Source organism: Wyeomyia smithii, chromosome 3 (assembly GCF_029784165.1).
Source record: "Wyeomyia smithii strain HCP4-BCI-WySm-NY-G18 chromosome 3, ASM2978416v1, whole genome shotgun sequence".
NCBI classification, from domain to species: Eukaryota; Metazoa; Arthropoda; class Insecta; order Diptera; family Culicidae; genus Wyeomyia; species Wyeomyia smithii.
This window is the reverse complement of record NC_073696.1, coordinates 132,096,319-132,120,365: the sequence shown is the minus strand read 5'-3', so window position 1 is coordinate 132,120,365 and position 24,047 is coordinate 132,096,319. Positions and strand designations below refer to the sequence as shown.

The following is a 24,047-nucleotide window of genomic DNA, read 5'->3' as shown; positions in this document are numbered from 1 at the left end:
AAGAAGTCAGGCGGCGGAGTATTGATAGCTGTTTCGTCTAACTATAGTTCCGAAACTATCAAAACAACAAAAGTTAAGGAATTTGAGCATGTGTGGGTTAAATCCCACATAGCAGGTGAAATACACGTGTTTGCCTCAGTGTATTTTCCTCCTGACCAGGCTCACAAAACCACTTATGAAACCTTCTTCCAAATTACTGAACAAATTTTGTCACAACTTCCTCCCGAAGCTAAAATCCATATTTATGGAGACTTTGATCAACGCCATGCAGATTTCATGAAGGACTCAGAAAATGAATGTATTCTTCTTTCAGTCGTTGGGGACAATGAGACACTGCAAATTTCGGACTGAACCAAATCAACCACATCAAAAATCAACAGAACTGTTACTTAGACTTTTTATTTACAAACATTTATGATGATTTCTGTGTGACTGAATCATTGAATCCTCTATGGAAAAATGAGGCGTATCACACGGCAATCGAATACTCTTTATTTATACATGCGCACCAAAAACCCAACGACTATGAATACGAGGAAGTCTTTGAATATGGAAAGGCTAATTATGAAAATATTCGCAATAGATTAAACAATGTTAACTGGCAATTTATTCTTAAGAATAGAGGAAATGTTGACGTGGCGGTGGATACTTTTTATGAAATCTTATTTGATATAATTAAACAGGAAATGCCTCTGAAGAAAAGGAGACGTACTGGAAATACAAAAAATCCTGTCTGGTATAATAGTCATATCAAAAATTTGAAAAACCGTAAACAAAAAGCACATAAAATCTATAAAAGACACAACAGTAGTGAAAATTTAGCAATCTATTTGGATATATGTGATCAACTGAATTTTGCCATTAGTAATGCGTTTGATGAATATAATGCAAAAACTGAACTTGAAATAAAATCCTGTCCGAAGAACTTCTATAGTTACGTGAAAACTAAACTAAAATCTGGCAATTTTCCCTCTATAATGCATCTTGACGAAAATGTCGGGGATAACTCGGAAAGGATTTGCAATCTTTTTGCGAATTTTTTCCAAGAAATCTATACATCATTTTTTGAAGAGGATCGCGACCACGATTATTTTGCATTTTATCCAAACTTCTCGAGGGATATTGGTGTGAACCAAATTCATGTGCAGGATATTTTTCAGGCGTTGAATAGCTTAGATGCCTCTAAAGGTCCTGGACCTGACGGAATTCCGCCAGTATTTATGAAAAATCTTGCAACGGAACTTACAGCTCCATTGTTCTGGCTCTTCAACATGTCATTGGAATATGGATGCTTCCCATCAAAATGGAAAAGCTCGTTTCTAGTGCCTATTTTCAAATCAGGCCGGAAATCCGACATACGTAATTATCGTGGAATAGCTCTAATTTCTTGCATTCCTAAACTATTCGAAGCAATTGTAAATGAAAAAATATTTTCCCAAATTAAAAACCGAATAACTGAGAAGCAACATGGCTTCTTCAAGAGCCGTTCAACATCGACCAATTTACTTGAATTTATAAATTATTCATTAAATGCAATGGATAATGAAAACCATGTAGAAGCTCTTTACACAGATTTCAGTAAGGCATTTGATTGCATAGACATATCAATGCTACTTTTCAAATTGCAAAAAATGGGACTTGAGCCAGAACTCCTGAAGTGGCTCGAATCATATTTAACCAATCGAAAAAGAACAACACCAAACATTACAATATCGTTAGGAAACCAAACTGTAGCAAATTGTGAAAGAGTTAGGGACTTAGGAGTTGTCTTGGACTCCAAACTAACCTTCGTTGACCACTACAACACAATAATCCACAAAGCTAATAACATGCTAGGATTTATAAAGCGCTTTTGTTACAACTTTCAGGATCCGTATACCATCAAAACATTATATACAGCCTATGTAAGATCGATACTGGAATACTGCAGCATTGTATGGTCACCCTATACAATCACACACGAAGAAAGAATAGAATCGGTACAAAAGCAATTTCTATTGTATGCTCTTCGTAAATTAGGTTGGACATCATTTCCTCTTCCATCATATGAAGCATGCTCATAAACATACAATCATTGAAAGAGCGTCGTGAATTCGCAATAGTGTCATTTGTAAACGACATCGTTTCGCAGCGCATTGATTCAGCTACACTTTTATCTAAGCTAAATTTCTACGACAACTTCGAAATCGAAACACGTTTGCCACCAATCATTACCGCACAAATTATGCAAAATTCGAACCCTTGAATCGTATGATGGCCACTTACAATCAATACTGCGAAACCATTGACTTTACAATGTCTCGGCATGAACTTAAACACTTTTTTAGCTCAATACGCAATCGCAACGCTTATTGAAAAATATAGTTTGTAAGTAAACATTGTATTAGAATATTAGAATATTGTATATTGTCTACTTCTGATTGACGAAATGAATAAATAAATAAATAAAATTCATGAATAATTACATGTTGGACAGAGCCACAGCACAGTTTATTGAGTATATTAGTCATTATGGCACACTTTTTTATATGAAAACTGTAGGGAAGCTGGGTTTTTATGAGAAAAGCGAAGAATTTCGTCATAAAAAGCCTCATGTGTGAGTATTTTGGGGAATCAATAGCCTGGGCCATCTTACCCAACTGGTGCGTCTTGTACGGTTCTCCCCTATCCTTGAAACGTCGGCTTTGACATAATAAAACGTGTTTTAAAATAACCCGTGACCGAAATTGCCATCATTGAACCCATTAACTATTTATTGGTCAAACAACGCTTAACATATTCACATGAATAACATGATAAAACAGTAAGTATAGGGATGACCATAAACAGAGTGGGCTATTAAGGGGCTGTAGGGGGTTGACCAGAAACTACGTTTCATATGAATTATAGAAAAATGCATGACTATATCAAATCGATATCTGGAGTAACTAGTTATAAGAGCATGGCTTATGGACAGTCTCTATATACATAGTGGCGTCTCCAGGTAGCTTAGAAAGGGAAAACGTTAAGACATAAAGCCTGAGAAGACTTTTCGTTTCAATTATTATGTGACATTGACCACTATATATTTCATTGGAGATCTCAAAACCGCTGAAAACGTACCCACAACCGTCCTTCCTCGCTTTAAAAGTCATCAGTTTATATAGAATAGGTGTACATAATTTTGTTACATTCCATAAGTAATTTACAAAGACTGATACATTGTAAATTTCCATCTAACAGTTGTAAGCTTACTGTTCTCAACCTTTAGTCATTATTTCAAATAATACCAAAGCTAGACAACACACCCTATGTAAACAAAGCAAGTGTTTTGGTGTATACTGGTATAATTTTGTCGTGAATGTGAATTCCGCAAACTGTACCGTTCATTATAGCTTGGCACATTCTCACCCCAAAAGAGGTCGAAAAGTATACAGTTTGGAAAAACATTATTTTCTGAGCCAACACAGGTTCAATGCATAATATTTCGTCAAAACATTGGAGATGACATCCTAACGTACCAACTGAGCAGTAAGTTGATGTGATTTTTTGATCGGGTTGGTTTGCCTGGGACATTTTTGGATAAGGTTATTTGCGCATGTTTTTCACCCTGTATTTTGAAACATTACCTTACCTTACCTAGCAGGCTAGAGCCGGGGTGGCTCGTGCTGTATCAAGAAGTCGTCTCCATTCAACTCGGTTCTGGGCTGTATGGCGCCATGCTCCTAGGCGTCTTATCACTCGTAAGTCACTTTCAATCTGATCAAGTCATCGTGTACGCTGTGCTCCTCTGTTTCTGGTGCCGGAGGGGTTACTGAAAAGGGTCGTTTTAACCGGGTTGTCGTCCGGCATCCTTGCGACGTGTCCGGCCCATCGCAATCTGTTAACTTTGATCAGATGTGCAATGGGGATCTCCTAGCAGCGCGTACAGCTCATGGTTCGTGCGTCTACGCCATTCTCCGTCTTCAGTCTGTACTCCACCGTAGATGGTTCGCAGCACCTTCCGTTCGAAAACTCCAAGGGCGTTGAGGTCCTCTGAGAGCAGTGTTGTTGTCTCTAGCCCATAGAGGACTACCGGTCTAACTAGTGTTTTGTACAGTTTCAACTTTGTACGGCGGCGCACTCGATTGGATCTCAATGTCTTACGAAGTGCAAAGTAGGCACGATTTCCCGCTTGAATGCGTCTCCGGATCTCCTTGCTGGTGTTGTTGTCAGCGGTCACCAGCGATCCTAAGTACACGAACTCGTCTACCACCTCAAGTTCATCGCCGTCTACGGTGATCCGGGGTGGGAGGCTGACATTGTTCTCCTTGGAGCCTCTTCCCTTCATATACTTAGTTTTCGACGCATTGATTAGCAGTTTCCTCCACCGTCGCAAAGTTTCGTGCTATTATGTCGAAGTCATCAGCGAAGCCGTTAAGCTGAACCCGTTTCGTAAAAATCGTACCACTCGTGTCGATGCCCGCTCTTCGAATAACACCTTCGAGGGCGATGTTAAAAAGCAAACAAGAGAGTCCATCACCTTGTCTCAATCCTCGGCATGACTCGAAGGGACTATAGAGCATCCCCGAGACACGCACGTAACACATCACACGGTTCATGGTAGCCTTGATCAGCCGCGTCAGTTTATCCGGGAAGATATCCTCGTTCTCGTGCATGATCTGCCATAGCTGTTCTCGATCAACTGTATCATAGGCTGCCTTGAAGTCGATAAAAATGTGATGCGTGGAAACGTTGTACTCACGACATTTTTGCAAAATCTGTCGGATTGAAAAAATTTGGTCCGTGGTTGCGCGGGCTCCCATGAAACCCGCCTGGTACTGCCCCACGAACCTCCTTGTTAAAGGTGTTAGACGTTGGAATAGAACTTGGGAGAGTATTTTATATGCAGCGTTGACAAGCGTAATGCCACAATAATTGCAGCACTCCAGCTTGTCGCCTTTTTTATAGATGGGGCAGACGACTCCCTCCATCCACTCTTCCGGCAGTTTTTCCTCTTCCCAGATCTTGGAAATGTCCCAGCGTAGTGCTCTAGCAAGCGTTTCTTTACCATGTTTGTAGAGCTCGCCCGGCAGGCCGTCTTTGCCGGTGGTTTTGTTGTTCTTCAGCCTCCCAATCTATCGCTGAATTTCGTGGAGATCGGGGGCTAATACCCGGTCATCTACTGCTGGCACTCCCAGGTCCGTTCCAGTTCCGCTTCCGTTTGCTGCATCGCCATTCAGATGTTCATCGAAGTGCTGCTTCCACCTGTCGACCACCTCGCTGTCGTTCGTGACGAGGTTACCTTCCATATCCTTGCAAAAGTCGGCTCGCGGCACATAGCCTTTACGGGATTGGTTAACCTTTTCGTAGAACTTTCGCGTCTCATTAGCAGTGAACAGCTCTTCTAGCTCTTCATGGTCACGATCCTCTTGCTGGCGCCTTTTACGTCTCAGGATCGTGGTCATGTCGTTCCTTGCCCGTCTGTATTTGACTAGGTTCTCTCTCGTCCTTACCCTCAGGTAATTTACCCAGGTCCGGTTTTTTTCTGACACCGCTGCCTGGCATTCCCCATCATACCAGTCGTTTCTGCCACTCGGCGCCTCTGTTCCTAGTGTCGTTGTCGCGGATTCCCTAATGGCCGTGCGGATCATGGTCCAGCCATCCTCGAGAGAAGCTGCGCCGAGCTCCTCTGCCGTGGGTAGTGCCGCTTCAAGCTGTTGTGCGTAGACTTGTGAATAAATATGTCACGTTTCATAAATTATTGAATTTGAGGTATTAGGTTCTAGAAATCTCAAGTAATTTAACATACAAACATTCCCCGTTTTGGCTTAATCTCACCCCCGTGGCTTAATCTCACCCCGGCAGGCGGTAGCTGATGTATTTCAACGACTTTGAATTTTGTATATTCCTTTAGCGTGGCAAGAGGGGGGAAGTAAATTTACTATTTGTAAACTTCTCAACACCTAACTCAATTCCCGTGCCAATTTCGATTAGTGGGTATGATTCTAAAACATTGATTTTTCTGTACCTCAGTGGCGTAGTAAGGAGGGGGTGTATTGAATTTCATTATTTGTAAATTATGAAAAAGTTCTTTATGAATATTTATATACAGTTGTTTTCGGATATGAGACGAGTAGCGTAGTTAAAGAAGAAGGGAGGGGGGGGGGTATGAATGTTGTTAATTAATTCTTAAAACGCACAACCGATTATCATTTAATTCGGTAAATACAGGTCGTGTAGTAGCATATATGTTTCAATAACTTATTAAATATAAATCTATATCTATGAATGCGACAGTCTGTCTGTGTCTGTTTGTCTGTTCCCTATAGGCTCAAAAACTACTAAACCTACTAAACCGTGAAAATTTGTACATAAGGGTTTTCGAGAACGGGGAGTTACACTACAATATTAGTAGATTGGTGGTTTATGACCGTGAAAACATCCTCCCCAATAACCGTGCAAACATATACTGTATATGTTTTTTAGTCTGAGATGTATTTGTATTTGTATTTATTTGTATTTATAATTTAAAATCATTGGACATCTGGGTCTTTATGAAATAATCTTATTCTAACTTAAAGTAACATGGAACACAAACGCTGACGAAAAGCAACAGTTGACAAGTTAAAATCAAACAAATCGTATGCCTCCTGGAATCTTCTGCTTATAGAGTTGATGGGATCATTTGAACCATATCTCGTATTCCTAGCAGTGGCTTGAATAAGTTGCCTAGGCCGAAGAACACGTGTGGGTGCATAAAGTCGCATACGACTCAACAATTCAGCACTGTCGATTTCAGCCTTAAGTATTTTTGCTCCAAAGACTGCTTGACTGATTACACGTCTGCTGTGAAGTGGTTCGATACCGAGCAATGCGCACCGGCTTTCATATGGCGGGAGATTCAGTGGATCACGCCAGTTCAGGTTATGAAGAGCACGCCTAACAAACTTACGTTGCACCGACTCAATCCGCGTGATCCAAGTCGTTTCATATGGACTCCACACAACAGCTGCATATTCCAGGATCGGTCTCACTAAAGAGCAAAATAAAGCTCTCACACATGTGGGATCGTTGAAATCTTTGGCAATTTTCATAATGAATCCCATTTGCCGATTGGCTTTGTCAATTATTGCCGAGTAGTGGGACTTGAAAGAGAGTTGGTAATCCAACAAAACACCTAAATCTTTGATTTTCTCAACTCGGTTCAACTGTTCACCTAGGATCGTATAATTGAATGTAATGGGTTGTTTACGTCTTCGGAATGTTATCACGGAACATTTTGCAACACTCAATTTTAAAAAGTTTAAAGTGCACCAATGTTCAAAACGATCTATTAGTTTCTGCAACTCTCTACAGTCAGCTTCACATCGTACCACAAGATACATTTTCAAATCATCGGCATAGATGAGTATACCACCATTTCGCAGAAGAATTACTACGTCGTTAAAGAAGAGCGTAAACAACAGGGGTCCTAAGTTGCTTCCTTGAGGCACACCAGAACATGGCGAAAAAGGCGCTGATTTCTTAGGACCAATTTTTACGCAGAGAAATCTGTCGCTCAGATATGAACGAAGCCAGTTGGACATCCTATTAGATACTCCTAGTCGAGACAGTTTATCAAGAAGTATATGATGATTCACAGTATCAAATGCAGCTTTGATGTCAGTGTACACTGCATCAATCTGTGCACCGTTATCCATAGCTCCGATACAAGTCGTTATGAATTCGCATAAATTACTTTCAACTGATCGCTTCGGGAAGAATCCATGCTGGGATGAGCTGATGTAATTTCTGCACGAGCTGAATAACACATCTTTAACAATGGTTTCCAGACACTTTGAACCTGCTGATAGTGATGTTATTCCTCGATAGTTAGAAACTTCAGTCTTATCACCTTTCTTAAACACCGGAACCATGTAGGAAGATTTCCAAACAGACGGGAACTGTTGCAGTTGTAGCGACCGATTAAATATTGTTTGAAGAGGCAGAACCAGGGATGCGCGACACCTCTTGTATACGCATGACGGTATATTGTCTGGGCCAGGTTTGAATGATGGCTTAAGTTTATGTATCGCAGACTCAACCATCGCATTTGATATTTCGAAAACGTCAAAATCGATAGCGTCCATGGGAACACCATTGGCAGCAGTAAGAGCTTCTTCTGACGTTGGGATACGATCAACGAAAACACCCGCGAAATGTTGCGAGAATAGATCGCATTTTCTCTGTGTAGTGTTGGCTGACACTTCACCTAGATGCATAATTGTGGGAAGGCCACTCTCCTTGCGTTTTGAGTTCACAAAACTCCAGAACCTTTTGGGATTACGTCGGAGATCATCCTGTTTTCGCCTTACATAACGTTTATACAAAAAGCGATTGTATCCACGATAGATTCGACTAGCTTCATCAAATTGGCGTTTAAAGATCGGGCATCTTTGAAGGCTGTAAAGTTTCGAGAACTTGGAGCGTTTTCGACGAAGTTTAATAAGACGGGGATTGGACCAAGCTGGTTTTCTTGGAGGTCTGCTGCGCGGAACCGTTTGAGTGATGCAATTTAGTAGAATTCGATTGAAGCAATCGGTGGCACTGTCGACATCGTCGCTGCGATGAATTTCTGACCAATCAACCTGCTCAAGCAGTCGATTCAGAGCATGATAATCACCACGGCGGAAATCAAGTGCGTCATAATCGTAATCATCTTCATATAACAGAGATGGTAGACAGGACACAGAGTAAGTTAAGGCTGGATGGTATCGATCCATAGGAACAATTTGTTCTTGAGCAGCTTTTACGACACCGTTTGTCATACTCGTATCACTTGAAAATATGAGATCCAATATGCGATTCGAGCAGTTTCGAACCAAATTACGTTGTCGTAGTCCGTGGTACGAGGTATTGTCAAGAAGAATTTGACTAGCCACATTAATCTGTGAGTGCAACGGATCAACAAAGGCATAACCATTGGTTGTTTCCTTCCAGACCAATCGTGGTTGATTGAAATCACCTAGCATGACAATCGCACTGGCATCATTCCGAGTACTATCAACTGCCGATATAGCATCAAAATGAAGTTGCATGAAAGAACAATCTTGGCTCTTATCGGGTGGAATATACAGCGCGCAAATATACAATTCCACACGTTCTATGGTGACTTTGACCCATAATTGTTCAATGGTGGTAACAGGTAAATTCTGAACAGCTGATGACCCATATTTACGTTTGACCGCTATAAGCACGCCTCCACCACGTCGACGGGTACTGTTTGTAGTGCAACGATCCACACGAAACACACGGTAGTCGTTACAGAACAGTTGAGCAGATTGAATGCTGTCGTCAAGCCAGGTCTCAGTGAATACGTAGATATCGTAATCCAGTTCTGCAGTAGCCAGGAAAACCTGGTCGATTTTCGTTCTTAGGCCACGAACGTTCTGATAGTAGATCTGTAGCGTTGATGATAAATGGATGGTCGCGGACACCGTATCGTGGTGCTCTGGTGGACTGTAATGCGGAGAAGCATCAGGCGGGAAGACGTCATTATTTGAATGGTACTTGCCTGGAAACACAGGTTGGAAGACTCCTTCACCGACCTCGACCGCAGGACCAGGACGACTTTGATGGCAGGTCACAACATGCACGACTGCGTCGGGTGGTTTAGGAGCTTCCATAATGCTGTACACGGTGCGCCCTAGTGTTGTTAGTTGAGATTTCGAGGAACTTGTGTTATCACGTTGAGAGCTAGAACCCGGAGATGAATCAGGCCAGAAGTTGTTTGTAACGCACATATACTTGCCAGAGAGATGATTTTGGGAGACCCCATTACCAACCTCGATCTCAAAACCAGAACGACTATGATGACTGAAACAACAAGCTGACACGACTTGATCGGGTGGATTTGAGGCTCCCATTGTGCAGGAGGCTGTGCGTTCTGGATCAGTCAAGTAACCTACGTCGGATAGTCGGTTTTCTCGCGTTATTTCGGGTCTTTCTATTCCAATGATATCGCTGAACTGTTGGGAGCTTTCTGCGAAGGTACTGTATGATGTTAGACCTCCTTTATCTCAGGACGTTGCAGAGACAAGGTGGGAAGGGGGGGTGAACGATATTAACCTTTAATGATTTTAAATCTGCTGGATTGATCAGCTTAAATTCGGTATTAGAGTTTCAACGACTTTGAATTTCATTTATTCCATTAGTGTGGCAAGAAGGGGGGAGGGGAAATCAACTATTTGTAAGCTCCTCAACACCTAACTTGCTCATCGTGGCAATTTCGATTAATGGGTGTGTTTTTATAACATTGATTTTTCTGTATCCCAGTGGCGTAGTAAGGGAGGATGTACCAATTTTATTATTTGCAAATTATTAAAATGCACATCGTGAAAATTTATATACAGGTGGTTTCGAATATGAGACGTGGTTTTGTGACACTCTGTCATCTGAGACTTTGTTATATTTCAGTAGCGTACTTAGAGGAAAGGGGGGTAGATGAATGTGGTCAATCTTTATTAATTTTTAAACCGCTTAACCGATTATTACTTAATTCGGTAAATACAGGCCGTAAAGTAGCGTATATGTTTCAAAAACTTTAAATTATGTTTATCTCATGTAGGGAGGGATAAAGCGGATATGAGGGGGTAGCAACTACAAATTTGTTCATTCATTGTAAACTCTTAAGTGCCAAACAAGAACACTTCCAAACACCAAGGATGATCATCGTGTTGTTCTGTACAAATACAAATCCCGTGATATTGACTTTTCTGTATCTCGGTTGCGTAGTTGAAGAGTCGGGGGTAGGGGGGTTTTGTTGTAACAACCTTCATTATCGTCTAATAGTTGATCAATTTGAATTTTTTGTAATGCAAAGCAGAGATCGTTAATTTTTATCATCATTTAATTCAATTGCAAGGTGTTTAAAGTCTCAAAGGTGCTTTCATGAAGTTGGTTTCCAACAGATTATCTTCGTTTTCGCAACAGTGGATTGGAGACTACGCCTTCATCAATATGCGGCAAAGTTGTAATGTCATGACGGGAATTATTGAACTATTAAAAATGTCGAGACATGTTTTGATCGCAGATTTCGACCAATTAGAACTGAAAGAAGGCCAATGAGGGTATTTTCGTAACCGAGGTAATAGCTAGAGGCCGAAAATCGACCCAGGATGTCAAGGTGCCATTCACCGGTTTCTAGAAAACGTTCCAAAATCATCCAATACCACCCAATATGTATTTCTTAAACCAGAACAGTGCCGAAACTTGAAATCAAATCTAGACACCATTTTGAAATCCAAGGATGGCGACATTCGGTTTTAGTAACTACCCAGAGACCGAAACGGTTACAGACGCCGTTTTGAAATTCATAGAGCCAATCTCCAGTTTACAAAAAACAGCCGGAAATGACCGAATACCACCCAAAATGGGTACTTCTGGAATAGAGATAATGTCCAGAGACCTGTAATCAACTCTAGATACTATTTTTAAATCCAAGATGGTGACATCTGGTTACCGAAAATGACCAAATACTACAAAGTATGGTTATTTTTGGAATCAAATAATTTTTGAAATCCAATATGACCACTTCCGGTTTTTGAAAAACAACCAAGAATGACCGAACACCACCCAATATGAGTGTTCCGATGTTTCAAAACCTAAGATGGCAACTTCCGGTTTCCATTAATCACCAAATATCACCAATATAAATATTTCGTCATCGAGACGATGCACATAGGCCAAAAATCGATTCCTAACGCCATTTTTTAATCCGAAGGGACAACTTGCGGTTGCGGAAAAAGCACCAAAAATATTCGTTTCAGGATCGATGAAGTCCGGAAACCGGAGAACAAATTTAGACGTCTGCCGGAAACTACCAAAAAATTACTACATACGCTATCTGAAATTGCAACATCGGGTTGCTGAAAAATAGCGTAATATGATCATTCTGGAATCGATACCAACAGGGGCAACAATGGCGCCATTTTGAATTTTTGAGAAACCGGTAATTTTTGATGTTTTTTTGACGCCAATTTGTTCTAAGACCAAATATCAAAATTCTAAGAGTTTGTCCACATATTAGCATCTTTTTACCCATCTTTTGAAAAAAAAAAAAATAAACAGATCTTAAATCGGACAAAAACTGAGCTCAAAACGATGATTCTAAGAAACCGGTTTTGGCATGGTTTTAGTATACACTAAAGTCGCTTTTTACGCGGGGGATACGTGTCGCGTAAAAAAACCGCGTAAATTCCGGAATCCGCGTAAAAAAACGTGTAAATTCCGGAATCCGCGTGAAAAAAAACCGCGTAAATTCCGGAATCCGCGTAAAAAACCATCGTTAATTTTGCATTCCGAGTGAAGGGGAACCGAAATCCGGGCGAAAAAAATACCGCGTAAATTCCGGAATCCGCGTAAAAAAAACCGCGTAAATTCCGGAATCCGCGTAAAAAAAACCGCGTAAATTCCGGAATCCGCGAAAAAAAAAACCGCGTAAATTCCGGAATCCGCGTAAAAAACCCGCGTAAAAAGCGACCTTAGTGTATTTCACAAAGCAAAATAATATCGATTATTTCTTAGCATTAATGGTAATTCGCTAATATCTTGAAGTGGTAGTCAAATTATATCTTATTTTGAGTAAAACAGTCTCAGAAATCGAATGATAGGTGTCCGATCTACGTAAAATGTCAGCAGATAAACCTATTTTTGTATTGTAGGGGAATTGGGGCAAAATCGACATTTTACCTTACTTGATTTAAACTTAGTAAATTGGGCTAATACTGATTCTATTGATTTTACTAATTCTTACACAACATTTTTACTCTTTAGTTGGACTTTTTAAAGTTATTTTTGTTCAAACTACAGAAACAATTGTTTTTCACTCAACAATGGCTTGTCATGAGACAATTCTCCGTTTTGATGACTTCGACCTCTACTTTTTAAAGCCCATCTGAATATGGTACAGGTAGTCATCAAAATTGATGGATATTTTTTTCAATTGTAAAACAAGTACACTTCTTGAATCATTTTGAATCAGAATAATCGATTTCAATTTGTTCACGTTTGGCACCTGGATCTTTTTGCATGTGTTGCTTGGTTGAAGATTAGGACAACGCTATAGCTAGCTAATATAATAAACTTAATTTCAGAACGTTCCGTCAAGTTTCTAACAATTCTATCTATCGCTATTTTCTCGAAGTATTAAAGTTTTGATAGAAATTGGAACATTGTAGAAACAGGATTCAGGTAAACAGATTTTTGGACATAATGCATAAGGCAGTATGTACATATAACATGGTAATATTAGTTTGAAATAAAGTACATTTGATAGGTATACCGTTGTCGTCGACAATGCCACAATACAATGAAATCAACGTTCCACTGATAGCATAGATTACAAACACCGAACTGAAGACTGCCGCGCTGATATCAGAAAAACGTCTGCCGAGTGCCGATAGAGTTCTATCGAAAAAAAATTCGATGCTATCTACCGGTGACTCTATTTCTCAATGTTCAATTCTCAAACTGACTGAGCATGAATGCCGATGACATTCAATTAAGCTCAAACTCAGAACAAGTTGTGCGAATCTACCAGTTATTCACAGGGTGGCCAGCGAACCGGGAAAACCTGGAAAACCGGAAAAAGCCGGGAATTCGAAAATGAACCGGGAAAAGCCGGGAATTTCAATACTAAAGCGGGAAATTTGTCTTGTTTATTTCGAACATTATTTTTCATTTACTACATACTTGGGATCTGTTGTTTAAGTTCAACATGCTATAAATTTTCTGCCATCTCACAAACACTGGAAGACCCAAGGAACCATTTAGTTGGTCTCAAGGTAAGATGCTGGAGTAACAAGCCAGTCGTCATATGTTAGAATCTCGGCTAAGAGAGACGGCCGTTAGAGTCAATAGGATCCTAGCGCTAGCCCCGTAGTTGTTCTGGACACTAACAGTTGGCTGCGATTGTTTTTCTCTAATTTGTTTTCCTTTTCATTCGCACTGATTAGGGCTTCAACAGTAACTGGCGGTCAAACATCAAAACAATCACCACTTTACAGGATCAACGTCTAATGTCATTTATGTCTGAATTTGTTTCAAAGTTATGTACCGAATCATTCATAATTGAAGTAAAAATATTCTGCAAAAAGAAACAAAATTTGAATCTTAGGTTACAAATCGCCAACAAAAACTTACAAAGCCCAGGGAAGGTGAAAACTTCAAATTACTAAAAAAATATTTTGAAGGCCAGAGAAGTCAAGAATGATTCCAATCAGGTTTTATATGTTAACCTAAAATAAGCAAAAACTAAACTATGATAAAAAATAATCTTAAACCTAAAACAAGTAACGCCTCCACCAACCACGCTGGATCTGGGTTCGAATCCCAACGCCATAGGTGTCGATGGTTGTGTGGTGACGTTATCCACTCACAATCAACCAAAACTGATCTAGATTCAATCCTCCGGAGATTTTCTGAGGCAAAAAATCTCTGGGTTCTTCTATCGCATGGGCAAGTGAAGCCGTTGGTGCCGGTCCGTTAATCAACGGGTCGTTAGTTAAGATTCTAGTTGGAGTCGCCTCCGCGGGTGTCGGGAATTGACATTATAGTTGCGGAAATAGACCGACGGAAAATAAGCAAAAAAAAAATCGTAACCTAACCCATTCCCGGCGAGTGATGCCATATGACATCACCTAACATTCAAACTTTGATTTGAGTTCAACAATTATACTTGAAAATTTGCACGACGATACTATTCAGCATCGTTAGAGAATAAATTGGTGTTTAATATGCAATACAGTTTGTGTTAATTATGTATATAGTTGATTAGTAATAAGAGCTTAAAGTTCATTGTTTGAGGTAAAAACTGATTTTTCTCCACCAGGAATGGGTTAAGCTTAAATCCACTTGAGAAAATGTCTTGAGGCTTGAGGCCAGAATTGATTTTGAGGAATTTGCGTTTTCAAAGACCAGAGGCAACGAAAAGAATTTAAATTCAATTCAAAATTTATGAAATTGTATTCTATAGGCTTAAAAATGCAGAGCCTGTCTTTGTTTTTTTTTCGCAAATTGCTTGCCTACTCCTCCAAAATCAGAAAGACATATTTTTCAAATGAAAAAGTCAAAACTATTAGGGCCATAGCGAAAATTATTCGCCTAAAATTAACCTGGAACGATACCACGTAAGGATAACAATGGTTTTCAAATTAGTCCTTTCTATATTGTCGAGGCAATCACCCTTATTCTTGTTTACGGCCGTATCGCTTTCGTACGAAAGCAGCAGCGCCGTACGAATGCGATACGAACGCATACGAATCCGATTCGTTCTAACCAATTCGAGCTTTCGAACATCGTTGCTTTCGTACGAACGTGTCATTCTTGTTTACGTACGTATGCGTATCCGTATTCTTTTTGCTCTCGTTCGCAAACGTCAGTCAAAAGTTGCGAATCGCTGTACGAATCGCCGGCGCCGGTAGTTTTTTTCTGGTTTTTCTGCTGTTTGGTGTTAGTTTTTTGACAAAATTGAATAAGACGAAGAAAATGTATTGTTTTGTGAAGTGTTTAATGCAAAACATTTGTGACAATCGATTATTTTTAAATCCAGTTTTGGTATCGGAACAGCAACGTCAGTCGAAAGTTGCAGATCGCTCTACGAATCGCCGTCGCCGCGGGTTGTTTTGGTTGTTTCGTGTAAAAAAAATCGGTTAAGTTGAATAAAACTTCTTTTTCGTGAAAACCTCCTAGCTTGAAAGCGAAGCACAGAGCGATAGTAAGTGATTGAGGTTTATCACAAGCTACGGGGAAATTCTGAGCGGAAGAAAAGCAAAAAAGTCGTTACCATCAAGAAAAAAAAAGTGTTGGTGACGGTGCCGGGTAATTAGATGTTGGTGATATCAGCAAGAGTCAGTCACCAAACAAATTGTGATTAGTGCAAGTAGTATATGGGCAACAGGATACGAACATCACAATGAAAGTAGCTAAGGCTGCTGCAGTGGCCGTCGGAGAAGAAATAATTTTTACTGCAACTTGTTAACCAAAAAGTACTCCCTGATCTAGCTGCGTTGAATCGATCCATAACCGCTCTTATTGGCCTAGAGAAAATCAAGTTGTTTAAAAGCCAGCAAACTACCTACGTTAAACCGTCATAGTAGATTATTTCCTCACGTAAACAGCGAAAGTCGTGGCAAACGCTTATACATTTAATGCCAACGAACAAAGTTGTTGTATCACTGATTGACTATGGATTTATTAACATTTACGAGGCAGGCCGAATAAGCAAAAGGATCGATTTCAGCGGTCAGGATACAGAGCCGTTGGTGAAACCGAATTATTAGAAAAAAGGTAAGCTTAATAGAAAGAACTATTTTTCTGTTAACTAAAAGATTTACATTTTAGATTCAGCACCGGTTGAAATACCTCGTCGATCACACCAATATCGGCTTTTTATGGGAACCAGTGCCGAGACAGCTGATAATAGCGGATTGTGGCGCACATTGTTACGATTCTCTTCTGACTGGTTCAACAGTTGGAAATAATATTGACGGACCACTAGGAGACTTTCTCAATAACGGTGGCTCGGAAACTTCAACACGTATTCGACTTAGCAAATTAAGTACTTGTCGTAAGCGGGATTTTTTTTTTGCTTAAAGATGTAAAATGCATTTTGGTACAGACTTTTTCAAAGCAATGTAGCCCATAAACCTTCAATTGTACAAAAAAAAACTGTCTGAAAATTCAATGTGAAAAACAAATAATGCATAGTAAAAACATGTTTTTGACGTGAAACAAATAAATACAGAGTTTTTATTTACAAAACAGAGTTGATATTTAGTAACTTAGCGTATTAAAAAAATTTGGCAAAAAATCCAGGATATAGAAATTAAACAAAACATTTTCCCTGGAGGTTAAGTTTCAGAGCATTTTTCTAATTTCCACATTTCTAATGAAAGTTGCATTCCAATGGTATTAGGGGCCATCCACATACCACGTGGACAGCTTGGGGGGGGGGGGGTTGTGTAATGTCCACGGTCCATACAAAATTTTCAGAATTTATATGGGCAGTGGCCTCCACGGGGGGGGAGGGGGTGGCGTCTTAAATTGTTACAAATCTGTTATCATTTCACAAATCACAAATCATTTATTAAACCTCGAAGGAGCGAGGTTGTCAACTCACCATTTGAAGTCCAACAATTCACATACAATATGAAATGAAATCTAAAGAAAGCTTAATGGAACCCAAATTTACGCAAAACATGAAATTGCTAAAACTTAACACTAGTTACATTTGGTTATTATTGGTTTTTATTTATATAAATATTTATACAACAAAATCACATCATTCTTGCCTACGCTGTCGCCTGGGATGTTAATACACAAACCATTATATAAGCGAATCAGTTTAGATTTCACTTTCCCGTGCGGAATTGCGAGGGCGAGGCAGTTTTAAAAATTAGAGGCTCCTCAAGCGTGTGTAATAACACATTTCCCGTTCTTAACCTAAAGCTGAAGATAGTGTTTCGGCGATCTACCGTCGGACGACGAGTCGGTTCTGGGATAGGTCGCCGCCGTCATATCGTCATTATTATTGTTGTCCTCCCGTGAGGCATTATCACTTTCACTATCATTGCCTGCCGCAGCGGCTTGGGTCGCACTGCGGCGATTCCGTAGCTAATGAATACACGCCAGCATTTGTATCATAAACGAGGCCGGCGCCGTAATGGTGTCCTTGGCTTCTTCCAGCATCACTGCGTTGCGTTCTATGAGCTAAAAAAAAATATTACTAGGCAAAAAACACCTTTTTTTTGTATGAAATTATTTACATTGGTGGCTGCCTCCCGATCGAAACGAGTCATATCTTTATCCATTGAGGACCAAACTTTAATTGTCGTAATCAATTCCAGATGTAGCCAGAGCCCATCACTGCTGTTGGGTTTTAAGTCACACGTTGTGCGACGTCGAGATTGCGATCGGGACCTGAATGTAGATGAAGAACGTCGTCGACTGTAGGTTCTGTAACAAAAAAAAAAAACTTAAAAACAGCTGCGCACAAGAAAATCGGTATCAGTTTGATTTCGGCTAGTGGAAGTAATCATTTCCATTAGCAAACTTACCTGCTCTTCAGGCCTCCATTAGCAAACTTACCTGCTCTTCAGGCCGCTTGTAGACCAGGATTATTTTCTTATCAACCATGCTTATAAGTCTCCTATATGAGAAAAAACTATCACTCCTGCCGAATCACAGTTTGAATCTATCGGCTCTCACCTGCCCACACGTCTTATTATTACAAATATTTACTAGAATTAAGCAGAATCAACTTCCTATAAAACACAACCCAAACTGCACAAAAAATGTAAATAGTTTAAGTTTTATTGCTTCACGCAGGCCCATGACGATCTAATGTTTTTGCACCAAATTTGGTTCCATTTTCATATTTCGCTTGCAAATTTCATTCCTGGAAAGGTAATTTTGAGTAGCCGGAATTTTCTTGTGTTTTATGCTTACGTTTACCGACGATATTTTTAAGAACAAAGTATTTTTATGATGCTAAATATAATAAAAAAATATTTAATTTTCATTCAGTGAAAAACTGTTTGCCGTCAGGAGCCTCGCTCAATCGGCTTGACACACTTGACATTTCTCTCCTGACGTTCAAACTTTTTCTAACCCTTAAGTCTAGACATCAACCTTTTTTGCATAGACATCCACCTTTTTCGTATACGTATCGCATTCGTATGCGATACGAATGGATTCGTATGGCCTTTGTACGTAAACAAGAATGGCATTTTCGAACTCATTCGAATCCATACTTTCGTACGAATGTTGGATACGAACGTTAACAAGAATGAAGGTGAATAACTGAGCCTCAAGAGATCTTAAGGATCGGAAACGGAAAAAATATTTTGAACGACAGAAATACACACAATTGTTCATAATTCAGCTCACAATTGCCATGAAACGTTTACAGAGACTAGAAAAAGATAATAAATATGTTCAAATGTTTATTAAGCTCTTCGATAAAATTCAGCAATCAGATTTTAATTTAAAGTCAGAAATGCACCAAAAACATAAAAAATTCAATTATATTGAAAAAGTAATAAATTCAATTTTAAAATAGATTTTTGTTGAAAATTCTGAAATTTAGAACGCGGATTCTGAAAACACAAAACAAATAAATAAGAAGATCTCAAAAAGGCAAAAAAAAATTTTAAGTAGCAATAAAATTGTATTGAAGCCTGAAAGACACTAACAACATCAATTTAAAATCAATTTCAAAACTTAATCTAGAAAAGTGTGTGAACACCAGGAAATGGGTAATAATTAGGTTGAAAAATGCAAATATTTATTCTCAAACCAATTTGAATTTGCCAGAAACGGCTATCATTTCATTTTCAAGCAAGTCGAAGAACTATTTCGATTCGGGGTCAAAAAATGTGCTCTAATTATTTCAAAAGCTCTCAAAAATAACTAGAATGTTTCCTTTTATTCACTTAAAATGACTATGAAAAAGTTATCAGGAAACAAGAGAAAAATTAAAAATATTAAAAATGTTTAAAATTAAGTCGATTCAATAAAAAAATTTAAAGTCTATTCAATTTAAAATTAAGCTTTAAAAGAAAAAGTGATGCCAGAAATGGGAAATTCAGCTTAAAAATTGCAAAAATTTTAGTCTGACGAGAAATCAGAGAAAGAAACCTTAAAAAAGATTCTAAATTCAATTAAAAAATAGATGTTGGTCGAAGTAGTTAGCCCTTTTTAGAGTTTTGAAATGAAATAATGATATTAAAAGCAAAATTCTCTCACAAATTTATTTTGTCAATGAATAAACGTGGTTGACCTTATATATTTATACGTTTTTGAACCGGGAAAAACATCAATTTCTAATCGGGAAAACCGGGAATTGTAAATTGGAAATCTGCTAGCCACCCTGTGTTCACTAGATTCGAAGTGATAGCAGGAGCAAAATTGAAATAGCAAAAAAATGTAACAATCAATGTCTTTCTAAATTTATAATAACCATGTGATCAATTAAAGCATATATTACAGGTTAAAAAGGCGAGCAAAGCCATATGGGGTGACTTTTGATAAAAGCAGTGAGGAAAATCAAAAAGAATGAATAACTTGCTGCGTTATATGACCTAAATTGAACAAATTTTTTTTCACCGAAAATGCCGAGGTCCGGAAAGCATTACCCGGTCCGTTCCGAAGTCCGGATGGCTCCGTTCCGGTCCGGTCCGGAAACTATTCGGACTTTGAAGGTTTCGGTCCGATCAGACTTCGGACCGGACCGGACCGGACATTTACCGGATCCTACCCGGTCCGATGTCGAACACTACCGTCGCCGTGAAGCGAGCGGCATAGTAAATATATTTCAACGTCAGTACCAAAGGGAGTGAAAAGTACATACACTGATGAACATGCAGGTTGTTTAGCGACTGTAGCGACATCACTCTCTACTTTACCATTTAGCATGACGAGGGGTTTAATTCGGAGGATATTTCGTGGCACACATGCAAAATTTTTCACACTTTTTTCAGACTGTTTGTTCGTCGCCTGTTAGTCTGTTCTCTGTGCTATTAGATGGTTGCAAGAACTTCACTATTCCCGAACTGCAAACTTTAATCTATATAACTCGGCCTGCTTGGTTCAAATCTTAAGTGGCATATTCAGCCTTTTTAGGCAATTTTCCAGTGACTAGAAGCCGCCATCTTGGATTACAAAATGATGATGATGATGATGATGGTCCCGCCACATACCCCTACAAAGGTTTGAGCTGGACGATTTATCTATAGATAATTAATGTAATTGCAATTTAAATAAGTTATACAAAAAAAAAACGAACTGATTCCATTTCCAGATATAAACGACTTCAAAAACTGTTTACTTGATTCACATTGATAAAGACGTGAATTGCTATAGAGCTACACAAAGCTAGCACAGGGTTTTCATGACCTTCAGCCAGACTTACCACAACTACTTCATGCTTTTTCTCTAAGCATTCAAATAACAATTTTAGTTTCAATGATGTCTGGATTCGAGTCCTAATTTCTGAGTACCATCCCGACCATGAAAATACCCATATGTGATGTTATTTGGCCGCTTTAGACTGTTTGTCATAAGCCGGAAGTCACCATATTGGATTTCAAAATGGCGTCTCAGGCGTTTGTCTAGCGTTGTTGTTCACGTCTCCGCCAACCCCGCTGGTGATCTGGATCCAAATCCCAACGCCGACATGGTTGTAGAAAAAATGTAGGGTAGCGTGATCCTTTCACAACCAACCCAAACTGGTCAAGAGTCCTAGCTGATACCAGATTTTTTGAGGCGAAAAAAACTTCGGAGCTATGCCTTCCATCATACGGCAGTGAAACTTGTGGCTCCGTTTCGTTAATCAACGGGTCGTTAATTATAATCCTGGGTGGAGTGGCTTTCCCGGACTTTAATGATTCACACAACAGTAGTGGAACTAAGCTGACGGAAAACAAGCGAAAATAAAAATCGGAACTTAAGCTTAGGCTGATACGTGCCACCCTTGAAGGTTCTACATCAAGCGTCAGGATAGCCGGTGAGATATCCGACTCGTTCGTGACGTTAGATGGTTTGAAGCAGGGTGACGGGCTGTCGAACTTATTGTTCAACATCGCATTGGAAGGTGCTATACGGAGGGCTGGTGTGCAGAGAAGCGGCACCATCATTACGAAGTATGTGCATACTTCTCGGTTTTGCGGACGATATCGACATCATTGGTATCAACCGTAGAGCTGTGGGAGAGGCCTTCGAACCTCTCAGGAGGGAAGCTGCGAGATTAGGGCTTGTCATAAACTCGGCCAAAACGAAATACATGGTGGCTGGCAGAGCGCGTGGTAGTCCGTCGGAGGTGGGTGCTGCGGTGGTGCTAGATGGGGAAACATTTGAAGTAGTCGACGAATTTATTTACCTGGGAACATTAGTGACATGTGACAACGAGGTTAGCCATGAGATAAAGAGGCGGATAGCAGCCGCAATCAGGGCCTTTTACGGATTACGTAACCAGCTAAGGTCCCGCAGTCTGCAAATCTGTAATAAACTTGCACTCTATAAAACACTGATTCTTCCGGTGGCTCTCTACGGCCATGAATCATGGACGCTGAAAGAGGCTGATCGGCGAGCTCTTGGTGTTTTTGAGCGTAGGATTTTGCGTTCAATCCTTGGCGGCAAACTAGAAAATGGTGTTTTGCGCAGACGCATGAACCATGAAGTGTACCAGGCATGCAAATCGGCGGATATAGTCAAGCGGATAAAACACGGCAGGCTTCAGTGGGCTGGGCATGTAGCGAGAATGCCGGATGAGCGTCAAGCGAGGGCTATATTAGCAGGAATAGAGGTCGTCGACTTTGGGGTAGACCCCGCACTCGTTGGATGTGTACTGTCGACGAGGATGCACGCGAAATAGGTGTTAGGGGCGATTGGAGGATAGCAGCCCAAGACCGAGGGACATGGCGACGTATTCTGGATTCGGCACTGGATCGATAATCGGTCTGTCGCCTTAAAAGTAAGTAAGTAAAGAAAAGTAAGTAACTTAAGCTTTAAATTGTTAGCAAAATTTTAAACCATAAATTTCAGAAAATGATTTCAAAGAATTGGCGTTTCAAAAGACCAAATAAACAAAATGTTTGTTACTTTTTGTAAATAAATAAAAAAAATGTTCGTTACTTTTTGTAAATAAACCTGGAAACCCAAACCGTAAGGATGAAAAAAGGCATTATAATAGTCCTCCTTATATTATTAACAGGGTGTCGGAAACCTGGAAAATCGGGGAATGTCAGGAAATTTTTTTTCGCTCAGAGAATATCATGGAAAACAAAATAATATTCAGGGGAAAATTTTTAACCGAGGCGCGATTCTTTTTTAACCGACTCTTTAGCGCAAAAACTGATTTTTTCGGCTTAAAAGGCTATTTTGGGACCTCTCAGAGTTGTCCGTATCTTCTGTGCGGTGAAGATAAATTCCAACTTCTCCTCACACTCTTCGAACTGTAACGACAGCGCTTCTCTCTTGTCCGTACTCACCACGCTTTCTGTGTACGCGCGCGACAATGAGTGTAAATAAAAAACAAATAAAAAGCTCTTAACGCTGGACTGCGCTACAGTGTAGAAAGCTACTCTCAATTTTCCCAAGGGGCCATTCACATACCACGTGGCCCGATTTTTAACGATTATAAACCCCCCCCCTTGATTTCTAGCGTTGCAGAGCTCGGAAATTCCAGATAAATGAATTCATTAATGACGGACCGTGAGGTGACATCCGTAATAAGCCCCATTATTTTTTTACTAGAAACATTCTTATTTAGCATTTTACGCGCCATAATATCAGACATGAATCCGGGTGTCTTGTCAACTTCAAAAATGAAGTTCCTTGATTTTCGCCTTTTTTTAAAATGGTAATTTTTCTAATACATGCTTTTCTCGGATATACCAGGAGGAGCCCAAATGATCATTACCGTTGACAGAGTCTAGAAACCAGGCATAAGCAATGTACTCGTGAAAAAAACAGTAGTCTAATTAAATTAAAATCACAGGGTAGACTTTTTTGGCAGATTCTTTTCACAAAGCCAACCTCGTATTTTATATTTTTTTTATGCTAATTAAAAATATTTCTTTAACCGTTTAGTGCTCGACGGGGGACCCGGGTACCTTTTTAGGTTTCACAGGACGAAATTTCATAGTTTTTTTCTGAAAGTATTTTCTCATTGCCGGAAATCCGGTTTTTCGGGATATGTTCCGAAACGGAGGAATTATACAGGGTGACCACTCAATCGGGAAAACGGGAAAAAGTCGGGAATTGAATAACATCGGGAAAAAGTCGGGAATTTTTTTATTTACTCGGGATTTTGTTACCAAGATTTTCTCAAAGTATTGTGTATGATGCAATTATTAATGATGGAGAAGTTGGAAGTGCAGGACTGCAAGTTGGTCTCTTACATTTTCCTTCAGCAGTCAATTTTTTAACCAAAAGTCACTGAGCTTACTTTTTTTTACCCGCTGGCCAGCTGACTACTTTTATCAGTCCTGCTTTTCAAATGAAATAAATGTTGACACCAAATGTCTTAGAATAGCATAAAACGTCGA

At 39.7% G+C, this 24,047-nt stretch overlaps 1 protein-coding gene and 1 long non-coding RNA gene across 3 annotated transcripts in view; one reads left to right on the top strand and one right to left on the bottom strand.

Moving 5' to 3' along the window:
- LOC129727005 (E3 ubiquitin-protein ligase TRIM37-like) overlaps positions 1–24,047 on the top strand; it is a 134,899-nt gene that overhangs the window by 28,026 nt on the left and 82,826 nt on the right. The gene's annotated exons all lie outside the window — the stretch shown is intronic.
- On the bottom strand, positions 17,235–18,282 carry LOC129727007 (uncharacterized). Its single transcript, XR_008728456.1, has 3 exons — positions 18,088–18,282; positions 17,766–17,955; positions 17,235–17,709 (listed from the first exon to the last, which is right to left on the bottom strand). It is a non-coding gene; the product is annotated as an uncharacterized LOC129727007 (long non-coding RNA).